At 37.6% G+C, this 13,935-nt stretch overlaps 1 protein-coding gene across 4 annotated transcripts in view; it reads left to right on the forward strand.

Moving 5' to 3' along the window:
- dennd1a.S (DENN domain containing 1A S homeolog) overlaps positions 1 to 13,935 on the forward strand; it is a 486,461-nt gene that overhangs the window by 201,262 nt on the left and 271,264 nt on the right. The gene's annotated exons all lie outside the window — the stretch shown is intronic.

A 13,935-nucleotide genomic window follows, 5' to 3' on the forward strand; every position in this document is an offset into this window, starting at 1 on the left:
AAAATATAATGCAGTGTTGCCCTGCACTGGTAAAACTGCTGTGTTTGCTTAAGAAACACTACTATAGTTTATATAAATAAGCTGCTGTGTAGCAATGGGGGCAGCCATTCAAAGGAGAAAAAGCTCAAGTTACAAGGCAATAGAAGATAAGCTCTGTCTGTCTAATGGTGTTATCTGTTATCCATTCGTTAACCTGTGCCATATAGCCTTTTTTCAATTTCCGCCATTGCGCCACAGCAGCTTGTTTATATAAACTATAGTAGTGTTTCTGAAGCAAACAGATCAGTTTTACCAGTGCAGGACAACAGTACATGATATTTTCATTACTTTATAACACTTAAATTTTTTGGTGTTACTGTTCCTTTAAGTGTGCTCTGTGTTTGGGAGGTTGCACGATAGCGATTTTCAAAACTCAGTCTTTGTGGGAGCACTTACCAACTGATTTATTCTCTTTGTGCTGCACATGTACTGGGATCCCAAGCAGTCACTATAGCTCCTGAGCTCAGGAGCTTCTGAGAAAGTGGAGAGACGCCACAAAATGCATTAAGCAGATGACCACTTTTTTTAATTTACTGGTTTTAAATTTTGAAAATAATCAAATGATTTTCTCAATGGTGCTCCGCAATTCAAGTTTATTGTATGCACGTGCACAATAGAGATGCTTGTGTTTTGCACTGGGAGGTGCTTACCCATCTAACCGACCATCTATCACAACATGCACACTGCAGTAAGCAACAAGGAGTGGCCAGTTGAGTGTTTTTCGGCATGCACTGTGATTATAACATGAATTAAAGCAAACATTTGTTCGGTCTTGATATTAGCAGCTGCAAGGGCAAACAAGGTTTTGAGTTTTATTCAAACAGGAGGAGAGGGTTATTCTTCACTTCACTATTTTTGTAATTCCATGTTTGGAGGCAAGTTTTAGTTGCATAAAAACATTGTGTACTGCCAAACACAGGCTCCTGTAGGCTGCAAGTCCTCATAGGGGCAACCAATAGCCAATTGCAGCCCATAATTGGCACCCCCAGGAACCAAGAGCTGCATGCTGTTGATCTTCAATTATTTTTTTCCCATTTGAATGTGATTTAGAATATGCCCTGCAGTTTTAGTTTACAGTTCATTAAACAGCATATTATTGATTTGGAGAGTCCAAAGAAGGGCAACAAAGCTGGTAAAGGGTATGGAACGTCTTGTGACAGACTGGCCAAGATGGGGTTGTTTTAGTATGATGCAGAGAGTAATATTCAGAGACATTTTGCAATGGTTTTTATTTTTTATTATTTAAGGTTTTTGAGTTATTTCGCTTTTTTTTCAGCGGCTCTTCAATTTGCATTTTAAGCAGTCTTGTAGCTAATGTTCAAATTACCCTAGCAACCATGCATTCATTTGTATAAGAGACTGGAATATGAATAGGGGAGGTCTGAATAGAAAGATGATAATACAAATCAGCAATAACACAATACATTTGTAGCCTAACAGAGCATTTGTATTTCAGAAGGGGTCAGCGATGCCCATTTGAAAGCTTCAAAAAGTCAGAAGAAAAAAGCAAATAACTATAAAAAATAAACAATGAAAACCAATTGAAAAGTTACTTAGAATATACCATTCTACAAAATACTAAAAGTTACTTTAAAGATGAACCACCAGTTTAAGCTGTGATATGAGAACTATAAATATATATGGGGTAAATATATATGGGGACCATATATAATCTGTTTAATGCTTTATTTACCTGTAGGTCCTTCCAGCAGAGGGCACCCATTGAGATTAGAGACAAGGAGGTTCCATCTTAATATTCGAAAAGGTTTTTTTTTTTACAGTGAGAGCTGTGAAATTCTCTTCCTGCAGTGGTTGTACTCACCAAAGTCCAAAAAAATTTCTCTATTTGTTTAATACCTTAAATCTACTTACCGTACTTCTGTCATTTAAGCATTTAATAAAACTAGTATTGTATTGCCAGTACAAAGTACTGTTTTATTATTACAGGAAAAAAAGGAAGCCATTTGTAAAAATTTGAATTATTTACTTAAAGGGGAACTATCATGAACATTTAATATTCGCTTCATCACAATGAAATGAAAAGCTTTCTAAATACATCCAATTAAAAATTCTGTACCGTTTATGAAATAATCACGTTTATTTTCACTTTTCCTATCTCAACATCTTTTTCTCTTCATTCTCTCTTCATGCAGGAGTTAGGTGTGTCGTATACTCATTGACAGATCCAATTTATCTTATAGGGGGGCTCATTTTGCGGTCCTACAAGATGTATTAATGCCCACTCTATTAAAATCCCCAGACATCATGTCTCTCTACAGGCAGGATTTGTGCAAATGCAGTTATTTTGTTAGATTTTGTTTGGACTGGAATCAGTTATTTGGGTGAGCTGTAATACATCTGGTAGGAAATTAAGCCCCTCCATAAGATAGATTGGATCTAACTGTCAATGATACTGATACCCAACTGCTGCATGAAGAGAGAATGAAGAGAATCAGATGCTGAGAGAAGAATAGTGAAAACTTGATTTCAGAAATGGTACAAAAATTTTAATTGATTGTATTTAGACAATTTCTTATTTTAGTATGATGATGCTTATATTCAATTTTCATTTTCACGATAGTTCCCCAATAAAATTGGCCTACCCATAATTCAGAGATTTTTTGGTAACAGGTTTGTGAATAAGGGATCCCATACCTGTAGTGGCAATGGATGTGTACCTTTCTAGATCTGTTTAGGTCTTAGCTTGTTTGTGGGGGATCACATATCCCTACCACTAATTTAGGATTCCTGTAGTGACCAGGACCATTAGTTTATAGATGTTGCAGTCCTATGAGGCTAGTTATTCAATTAACACACATTTCTTGTGTTTAAGTCGGGTCTAGGGATAGAGAGACATTGTGCAGTTGCCAAGGTTTTTCCTGTCATTAAATATACAAGTCTATGAATCCTCGCTACTGCCTGCACTTCACAGGTGGTCTGAGCTCTCCACTGCTTTCTTGATAAGACAATGTTTGCTTTCTTTCACTTGTCACTAATGTTATTCAGTTATAGTTTGACTTTACAAAACTTAGGTGTATAAAGCTCATAAATAACACAAAGATCAACAAAAAAAGAGTTAAGAAATCCTATACAGTCTAAATTCAGTATCAGTGTGTCAGTTTCCAAACGAGCGGATCGCCAAACAAGCGGATCTCTCCGTGTATGGCCAGCTTTACCGTTCTTAACTTTCCAGAATGAATTTTCACATTTGTATTGTATTTTCCAACCTTCTCTTGTCATTATCAAGTTGTTAAAGGGGTGGTTAACTTTATGTTCTAGAATGTCCAATTCTACGCAACTTTTCCTTTGGTCTTCATTATTTTTTTTTTTTTTTTTAGTTTTTAAATTATTTGCCTTCTTATTCTGACTCTTTCCAGCTTTCAAATGAGGGTCACTGACCCCATCTTAAAACAAATGGTCTGTAAGGGTACAGATTTATTGTTCATCTTTGTAATCAGGTGCTTGCTTATTTATAGTCCAGTCTCTTATTTAAATCAATGCATGATTGCCAGGGTACTTTGGACCCTCGCAACTAGAATGGAAACAGTTGCAAATTGATGTAGGGAGTGAATATTTAAAAAGTTAACTCAAAGGTGAACAACACATAACTCTACCATTTCCTCTGAGAGACTTGCCAAGCACTATGTAGTTATGTTTTTTGAGATGTGGAGGTTTTAGAATTTAGGAGGCATGAGGTAGAACAGATGGGTTGAGGCTTAAATGTAATCATTTTATTAGTACCCAAAAGAAGAAAAGGTTCTTTAATCCAGTAGAAGAAGATATGTTTTTCAGTTTAGGAAACCACGTTTGTTGCAAATATGATAACCGTAACAACCACATTAGAGGGAAAGACATATTTACCCTTGACTGCGTTGTGAAATGTGGGCCCGGGGCCCTATATTAGAACTGAAATGGTTATCCCATTCCACCAACAACTATGCAGCAAAATGGGGGGGGGGTGCTATTTAAGATTGTTGGTGTTTTTTATCACAAGCAATCTTTAAAGGAAAACTATACCCCCAAAATGAATAATGATGTAAACTATCTGCTGCTTAATTATTAATTTTGGGGGTATAGTTTTCCAAGGTTTACTAAACTGAAATATGTAATTAAGAAAATAATGCCCTTTTATATCTTTTACCTCAAGCCTTTACCTCGTGGCACCATGAATCATATGGCCCAATGGTGCAGCCCATATTTCTTAAAATGGCAATTTTTTGTTATTTAGGATTACATACCTTCCAACTGTCCCGTTTTCTGTGGGACAGTGCCGATTTTGACAGCTCAGCCCGCAGTACCGGATTGTTACTGAAATGTCCCGACTTTCTCTTTGATCTCCTGTACTGATGTCAGAAAAAGATACAAAGTTTCTGAAGCTAAATTAAATAAGAGGCTTTTTGCCAGAGAGCCCAGAACAGGCAGCAGTTGTACTTGGATACCTTTGTACCAATTTAAGAAAAGCAATGAAACAATTGTAACTATTTAAGATAAGCAGGTCTCTTGGGGAAACTGAGACTAGCAGCTTAAAGGGCAATTCACCTTCCTTTGCAAAACTGTTATAACAGATAAAAAACATTGCACTAAAACTCCCAGAAATGTGTTCAAACTTTCATAAGCTACCACATTTTTTAAAATGGACATGGTAATTAGGAGGAGTGGCCATAAAATGGGTGTGGTCAAACAATTTCACTGCGCTATGCGTGGCACAAGTTCGTTTTTGTCCCCTTTTTTATCGGGAGGTATGGGATTACCCAATGGCACATATTACTAAAAAAGTGTACTACCTACATTGTTCAGGGGTATAGATTTCCTTTAAGGAAACCCCACATGAGGATCTTAACATGCCCCAAAAAACCTAGGCAAGTATCAGTAGCTATAGCAGTATGTAATGCCTTTAATGTCTGTATTTTTTTTATCTGCACAAAAATGCAAACTTTCCTACAAAATCTGTCTAGAGGCAGCAAATTACCATTCTCCCCCAGTCATATCCAGGCCAAGTTGTCAACTTATTGATCCTTGTATGGGGCCCTCTGATGTGCCTGCCCAAAAAATGTGTAACTGTCATTTTTATAAATATGCACCCAAATTATAGTGGATAATTAAACATTCTTTTTTACAAAAATTTTTATAGCAAAAATTCAGATCTATACATTTTACTTTTTTAATGGTATGTTGTTTTTTTTACTCTTTGGCCATTCTGGTTCTTAATGCTGGCAACTTAGCAAAGCACAATAGTAGTAAGTGATAATATGTAACTACAAATGTGTTCAAGATGTTAGACTTACTAATGTTTGCAGTGTCCCACTGTTAAATAGCTGCTGTGTGCTGTAGTACATTGAGTACATAAGGGACGCCGCAGTACAGCATTGTAATATATGCAGTGAGTGGAATGCAGTGCACAAACCCAGTGGATTCTGCTTTCCCTTTATTGAATTCACTTAATGCATTAGTTTTAATTCCAACATCTTGGCACTAGTACTAGTACAGGTATGGGACCTGTTATCCAGAATGGTCGGGACATGGGGTTTTCCGCATAACAGATCTTTCTGTAATTGGGTTCTCATACCTTAAGTCTACTATAAAATCATGTAAACATTAAATTAACCCAATAGGCTGGTTTTGCTTCCAGTAGGGATTCATTATATTTTAATTGGAATCAAGTACAAGCTACTGTTTTATTATTACAGAGAAAAAGAAAATAATTTTTAAAAATTTGATTATAATGGAGTCTATGGTACGACGGCCTTTCCGTAATACAGGTTTCCGGATAACAGATCCCATGTCTGTACTAGTTAACATGCTTATCATACTGCTGATTTGAAAACACTGACAACACTGCCTGCACTTTTAAACATCGCAGTGTGGCATTAGAGACAGCAGTAGCTGCAGCGCAGATACCGGTACATTTTCTCAGGATGGACCCCCTATTCTTGTCTCACATGTTAACCATTTTTCATTTTGTATTTATTCTCTTACTGGTGTCAATCCTGTCCCTACTCTATTCCTCTCTTCATTTGACATCATTAATTCGGCTTTCCACCCTCACCTATGCATTTCATTTCTACCCCTTTCTTTCTCTCTTGTTTCTTCTTATTTACCCAATATTTCTTTTATATCACTTTCCAGGTCCCCTTGTATTTTTTGTTTCTACTAAACTTGCATTTTGGTGACAGAATGCAGACAGATGCAGACTTTGGTGACAATGTGATTGTAATGAATTGTTATAAAAATGAGGAAAAAAAAGGAAACATATTTTACCCACTGCAGTATTTTATTTTTATGACTACAGTAAATAAAGTATATAATGTATGGTCTTTCTCCCCCCAAAGATAATATTCTCTTTTTTCACTTAGTTAGGACTGATGCATGACCACTGCCTTGACAGGGTGCATCAGCTTATGCATACTTTGTACAAACTGTGTAAGTAAAAGTGTCTCTTTTTACAAAATGTTACCTTTATGTTGTGCAAAAATAAGTTTGCCCTGGGAGCTATATATTGAAGTGCTGGGGTTAAGTGTGTAGTATGCAGAGGTGGGTCTTGCCGACTAGGCGGCCTAGGCAGCCCAGCCGGCCAGTTCACCCCCCATCTTTGTCTTGTGCGCATGAGCGGCAGCAGTGTTCACATGTACATACGCCCCAGCAACAAGGTTGCAAGTCCAGTGCCGGGACCAATCTAGGGGTAGGCAAAAGAGGTAACTGCCCAGTGCCCCCAATCATTGCGCCCTAGGCAGCTGCCTCTTCTGCCTACCCCCAGCCCGGTTAGTATATATTACAAGCCACACCTATGTGCACCCAATAAAAAAGGATGAGCTGCATTCTAATGTGTGTGTGTTTATATATATATAAATATATATATATATATATATATATATATATATATATATATATATATATATATATATATATATAATTTAAAGTAGTTTTTTGTCAGTATCAGCCTTCCTTTGAATAAATCAGCCCCACTGTAAATTGTAGGAAACTAAGATATCCCATTTAAAAAATTAAACTGCTTTAATTTCCTCCTAGAAAGCAATAGATAGACTGGAGCCAACCACGGGATATTAAGATAAAAAAAAGTCTTTATTTCCAAGCATCTTTAAAAACACAGACAGGCATTCTCCTGAGACTGTTCAACTAAACCATAGCGTGTCTAGTCACCTGACGCGTTTCGTGCCTCTCTTTGGCACTTCATCAGAGGTGGAGTCTGTTCCTGGCTCTCTGTCTTATATAGTGAGTACAATTAAAACAACACACCCATTAAAATTAGCATATTACACTTGTGGTTTGTTTTCAGGCTATATTTTCTCTATATATCTGTGGGAACGTTTAGTCAAAATTTATATAATAGTCAGAATCTCAATAAATAAAGATAAATAAATTTCCTCCTAACAAAGACACCATATTGAGTTTTGCTTCATTTTGCTTCATTTCTTGCAGCTCTACACTGTTTAATTCTAGCACTTCAGGCCACAAGTTTTTTTTTACCCTTTATGTAACTTTTAGCTGTAAAAGTGTCATTTTATATTAGAAGGCAAACATATGAGTGCCATAACTGGGAGCAGATCCGGAGTGCAAGGCAGCTTGCCAGGGTCCCTCCTCGTATTTGCATTCTGCTGTGATTTATGTTTCCTTGATCCTTTGAACTTCAACTGTCTTGAGCAATCTTTAGCCTATCGCTTATTTTTAATGTTCCTTGCACAGGCTCTATTGAGATGCAAGTTCTGGCCATTCTCAGCACCCACTGCTTCCCTTCCTTTGTTTAACCCCTGACCTGTTAAAACAAGAGTTAATCAGACGCTCTAAGGTAGCTAACAGGAAGGGGAAGTTTTTGGTTACAAATTAAATATAAGCAAGTCATATGCTATAAATCCCCCAGCAGGGCTACTGGCTGAGCTGCCAAAACTGGAGAAGACAGTGTGTTTGGGTTTAAGGAGCCAGGCTGGAGGTCTTCTCACCCTGCTGGAAAGACTTGATTGGATTTTGCAAAGATAAAACATACAAAGTTTGTGTGTGACTTCATCCCAGCAGTTATTTTATCATGCAGCATGCATTTTATGCATCTTTTTTTGTAGCAAGCAAACAGAGACACAGTTTAAAAATTTTTTTTGTAGTAATACATTCCTTACCCGATTTCTTCCTGTAGTGTGTTTATTAAACTATACAGTTTGTTAGTGCATCAGAATTTAGATGAAGGTTTACAACTCCCAACTCCAGCTCTGAGTAACATATTTGCCGCATATCTATATAGCTGTAACTGCTAACTATATATATATATATATATATATATATATATATATATACACACACCCAAAAACCTTAGACCAGGAACCCACTCTCAGTACTATTAATCTTCCTCTCCTCACTCAACCTCTATTCTCCTAGTCTTTTTTTCTTTACAAACTATAATAAATTATTCCATCTAGTTAGCCTAGAAAGAGGGGATAGCCAGGAAAGAGGCCAAATGGTTGGAAGTAGGAGGGTCCACTGACACCTGGGCCCACCTGCAGTTTTTCTGGTATCCCTGTGTGTGTGTGCGTGTCTTTGTTCACCCGAATAATATAAGGAATACTACTCTACACGTCAACTGTATACCTCAAATGCACATGAATGTGTGTAATAGTTTGAAGGATTCCACCACCGGAAATCTTAATTCACAGCTTAAAGCTCCCTTCATTATTCTCCAATCTATGTGAGATTTCCCACGGGATAATGCAGTTGACCGTGGACAGTTTTCCCCAGTAGGTGCATTTTCCTTTATGGCTTTCTGTTTGCAAAGCTCCTTCCAGCTTGGTCGCTAAAGAGTAAATAAGCCATGGAAACTTTTTCATCTCTGTCAGAAGTTGTTCAGCTTTTGATTAGGAAAACACTGGGCAATTAAAGCAAATCACATCCTAATACACCTCAACACTGCCATCATTTGACCTACCCTATGAACTGCATCTAGACTGCATTAGGGTTCAAAGTATGGATTCTTTATTAGGGATTTCATTGCTCAGAAAATTTAAAAGTTGCATTCACTTTGCCCATGTATTGAAAGCTATAAACCAGCATTGTTAGAGAAGCATAAGGACATGTTCTTGCATTTTAGGTAGGTTGCTGTGTGCACAAAAACCTAAAAAACCATATGCAGAATGCAGGCTCTACACTAAGTGGCTTAAAAAAAAAACACAATAGAGACAACTCATTGATATACCTGCCTCTGACCATCAATCACCAGGGCCCGCACCCCCTCACATGCTAGCGAAACTGCTGTGAAATCGAAGGAGGACGGGCCGGGCTGTGCTGCCTGCACTCGGGCCCCGCAGCATATAGTCACGTTACTGACTTTTATTCCTTCATGTATACACAGATTCATTGTTTGCACGAACCATACCTCTTAACTGTCCCGTTTTCCACGGAACAGTTCCTGGGACAACTCAACCCGCAGTCCCGTATTGTTACTGAAATGTCCCAACTTTCTCTTTGATCTCCTGCATTAAACAGCCAGAAAAAAAGATACATAGTTTCTAACTTAATTGTCTTTTGAGAGCCCAGAATAGATGGCAGGTGCACTTAGATACATTTGTAACAATTTAAGATAAGCAAAGAAACAATTGTAACAATTTAAGATAAGCAAGTCTCTTGGGGAAACTGTGACTTGCAGCTTTAAGGTAAATTCACTTTCATTTGCAAAATTGTGATAACACATAAAAACCACAGAAATGTGTTAACATTTTCATAACCTGCCAAATATTGTAACATGAACATGGCAATTAGGGGGTGTGGCCACAAAAATGGTCAAAGAATTCAGAGTGTGGCAAATCTTTTTGTCCCTCTTTCTATTTCCAAAATGTTGGGAGGTATGCATGAATCTCTATACATGCAACTCTTTCTAGCTCTTGGGCCTAACTACAGTGTGAATTAGCAAAAATCTGTACTTTTTTTAAATACATTTTACTCTGCCTCTGACTCGTAGGGACCATTTAACTCAATCAAGTGATGAATCCTGGGACTTGAATTCCCTCTACTTTCCCGAGTGCAACACTTACTAAGGAAAACAGAGTGACTTCAAGTCCCAGAATCCACTGCACTGCACGTTACAATGCACACTTGTGAGGGGTTGAATGACAAGTCTGATCTGAAATGTGCGTCAAACAACGTTGGGTTTTGCATGACCTTTTCTACCTTTAACACCTGTTTTAAAAAATTTCATTATACAACTTTATAAACACGGTTTCTCGTTTTTTCACACGTGCGTGTGTGCCTGTTGTGTGCTCCTACTGGCCAGGCAGTCTAGGGGGCCTAGCCGGGCTTGCCTGGCACTGGCTCTAATGTAAATAAAATTATACTTTAGTGCTCTCTTTCTGTATTGTCTTTTTTTTTTTAAAGCAGTTATTTGTGTAATTTTTTATGCTACTTCATGTTTATTATTATAAAAACCATTGCGTTTAAGTGTAGACAATCTTCTTTACTTTTTTTTACTAATTTTCATTCTTTCTCTAATAAAAAGTGTTGGGCATTTTTGTTTCATTTTTGTATTTTCCCTTTAGTTAGTTTGTGTAGGTGAAGGGCTACCTCTTGATTAGTACTTTTGGATCCTTGGTATAATCCTGGCCCTGCTAGGAAAATATGTTTAAAGACATTTTCCAGCTGGCCAGAATCGTTTCTTTTTTACTGAGCAAAATCCCTTCCTTCTCTCACTGTTCAGCTAACTAGAAGGGGCTTCTAGTGATAAGGGCCGTGTAATCCTTCTGTTTACTGAAAGGTCCTTAATCTGGCTCTCAGAGTCCACGGATTTCTTGGTACTCCTTCAGCTGCTCCAACTCCGGGGAAGTTTGTTTATAAGAAAGGACCTTTCTGCTGCCTAATCCCTCTCTGAATGTTTACACAGCCACTGCTACATAAACGTTGTTTAAACTGGTAATCGTTTTCCACTTTGTAATATCCAGCAAGCAGCAGCCTTGGCTGATTGAAATGTATTAGCAGAAGCGATAATGCTGTCATATAATATGAAAAGTTAAGTTGCTTATCAGTGTATTTTGATAAGCTACTTAAATTTTACAGTATAACTTGCAGGTTTCAGACAAACATTAGTGCCGCTCACTCATCTGTCACGTAAATTGCTTAGCACTTCATTTATTACGGCACACGGCACAGTTAGTAACCATGGGGGCACAGATTCCTTTACAGTTGGCAGGATGGAGTCCTATCATGTAAAAGCTTTAAAATCTATCCAGCTATATCACAAGATATAGTCTTTGTGCTTCACATTTGTGACTGACTGGGACTGTGGGGTGCCTTTGCTGCTATTTCACTGCATGAGAAGGCTGCAAGGGTATGCACAAAATGCTGCTGAAGATATAAGCATTTTTATTAGGAAATTTCACATAATGGACTGAGAGGGCCTGTTGAGAAGATTGTTTATTTTTAAATTTTGCTGAATTAAATGTTACTGAATTTGTAGCATCATTTAAGGTCATATTATGTAAACGCTTATTTTCACTGACAGATTCCATTAAAATAACCATGTATGTATTATAACTGGAGCTCAGCGCAATGACATTGCCAAAACTTTTACATTCTAATAAGATGGCAAAAAGACGCTGAACGGCACCCTATTAAGTTTTTTACAGATCAGCTCTAATTAGGAGAGGTGGCAAAAGCCTGGATGCTTTTCATATGCAGCTCTAGTCAATATGCTGCCATTGGTACCAACTGATGATGAAAGACAAGGCAAAGGAAAAATTCTGCAATATCTACTGACTTTATGTGTATAGATTCGAATTGGAAATAATTATGAAACATTTTTTTACCCCACATGAGCAGTTTGTAAAAATGTATGTGTATGATTACGAAAGTTTTAAAGTGGAACTGGTTTGGATAAATTATTTAAATGTTTAAGTTGCTAGATATCTCAAGAAGACCCAAGATGAACATCTCATTACTTTTAATGAAATCAGCTTTTAGGTTTTGTATACCCATTCTGCTGTCTTAGGACATTTAAGGCACATGAAAACTATGCAAGTGTATATCCAGTGTTGGACTGGCCCACCAGGATATCAGGAAAACTCCCAAGTGTCAGTGGACCTTCTTGCTTCTAACCATTTGGCCTACTTCACGCCCATTCCCTATTTCATTATGGGAAAAAAGAGGCATAATAATGGAAGACTAAAGTGTAATAAGTACAGATCAAAGACTAGGAGAACAAAGAGGTTGAGTGAGGAGAGGAGGTATAATAGATTGGAAAGTGGGCACACAGTCTAAGGTTTTCTGGTGGGACCCTGGCATCTCAGTCCGACACTGCATATATCTCTCATAGTAAAAGGGTTGTTCATCTCTGAGATAACTTTTAGTATGACGTAGAGAGTTATATTCCGAGACAATTAGCAATTGGTTTCCATTTTTTATTATTGAAGGTTTTTGAGTTAGTTTTTTATTCAGCAGCTCTTCACTTTGCATCTTAAGCAATCTTTTAACTAGGGTCCAAATTACCTTAGCAACCATGCATTGATTTGAATAAGAGACTGGAATATGAATAGAAGGGTCAGTAATAAAAAGTAACAGTAACAATACATTTGTAGCCTTACAGAGAATTTGTTTTTTAGAAGGGCGTCAGGGACGCCCATTTGAAAGCTGCAAAGTGTCAGGAGAAAAAGGCAAATAACAAATAAAACTATAAAAAAATAAAAATGAAAACCAATTGAAAGTTGCTTAGAATTGACCATTCTATAACATAATAAAAGTTACCTTAAAGGTGAACCATCCCTTTAACAATGTGTATTGACCACCGCAGTGCTCAAACTGAAAACAGTGAAGACTTGTTTCTGCACCTTAGCGTTTTGTGGCCTTCCTTGTCTGCCTCAGGCAGTGTTTGCCATGCAAGTGGGTTGACTCCTGCTGTCCTATGCTTGAGTACTGTGCCACTTCAAAAAGCCCAGGTGTCATAAACTTAAGCTGGCCACATACTTTCATATTTTGCACACACTGTGACATAGACTGATAACATTGTTGACTTGGGGCCAGTGATTGTATTTTACAGTGGGTCCTATAGAGAATTGTTCGATGAGAATTGATCAAATCACCAATGAGGTCCTTGTCCAATGAGGTTTTCATGCCTGTTTTCAGGCCCATCAGCATTCATGAAGGACTTTGCTAAATAAATGATGATGGACCACTAAACTGCTAACTTAGTTTGGAGGGACTAAAATGGCAGCCTATGCAGCCCAACAGCCAGAGCGTTTTCAGGCTACCTTCCATTGTTTAGTTTGTCTGCTTTTGCTAGTCTAAGAGCAGCCTCCCATATTCCCTGCCACTACAGCAATGTTAAAGCCTGCAACAAATGCAGTAATTTGCCCAAGGTAATTTAAGAATATCATTGTGCCTGAAGCGTGTCGTGTTTGGAGCCTCAATTAGGGCCACGGAATATATATATATGTACAGGTATGGGACATGTTATCCAGAATGCTCGGGTCTTCCGGATAACTGATCTTCCCGTAATTTTGATCTTCATACCTTAAGTCTACTAGAACATTATGTAAACATTAAATAAACCCAATAAGATGGTTTTTGCTTCCAATAAGGATTAATTACAGTATATCTTAATTTGGATCAAGTACAAGGCACTGTTTTATTATTACAGAGAAAAAAGAAATAACTTTTTAAAATTTGGTTATTTAAATAAAATGGAGTCTGTGGGAGATAGCCATTTCGTAAGCTTTCTGGATAACGGGTTTCCGGATAACGGATCCCATACCTGTACAACTAACCAAAATGTCATATGTGAGAATATAGGCATACGCTGTATGTGCAAAAAAACAGTGATTTTTGCTAGGGATGCACCAAATCCAGGATTCGGTTCAGGATTCGGCCGAATCCTTCTGCCCGGCCAAACTGAATCTAAATCCTAATTTGCGTAAG

This window comes from Xenopus laevis, chromosome 8S, assembly GCF_017654675.1.
Source record: "Xenopus laevis strain J_2021 chromosome 8S, Xenopus_laevis_v10.1, whole genome shotgun sequence".
In the NCBI taxonomy this organism is placed as follows: domain Eukaryota; kingdom Metazoa; phylum Chordata; class Amphibia; order Anura; family Pipidae; genus Xenopus; species Xenopus laevis.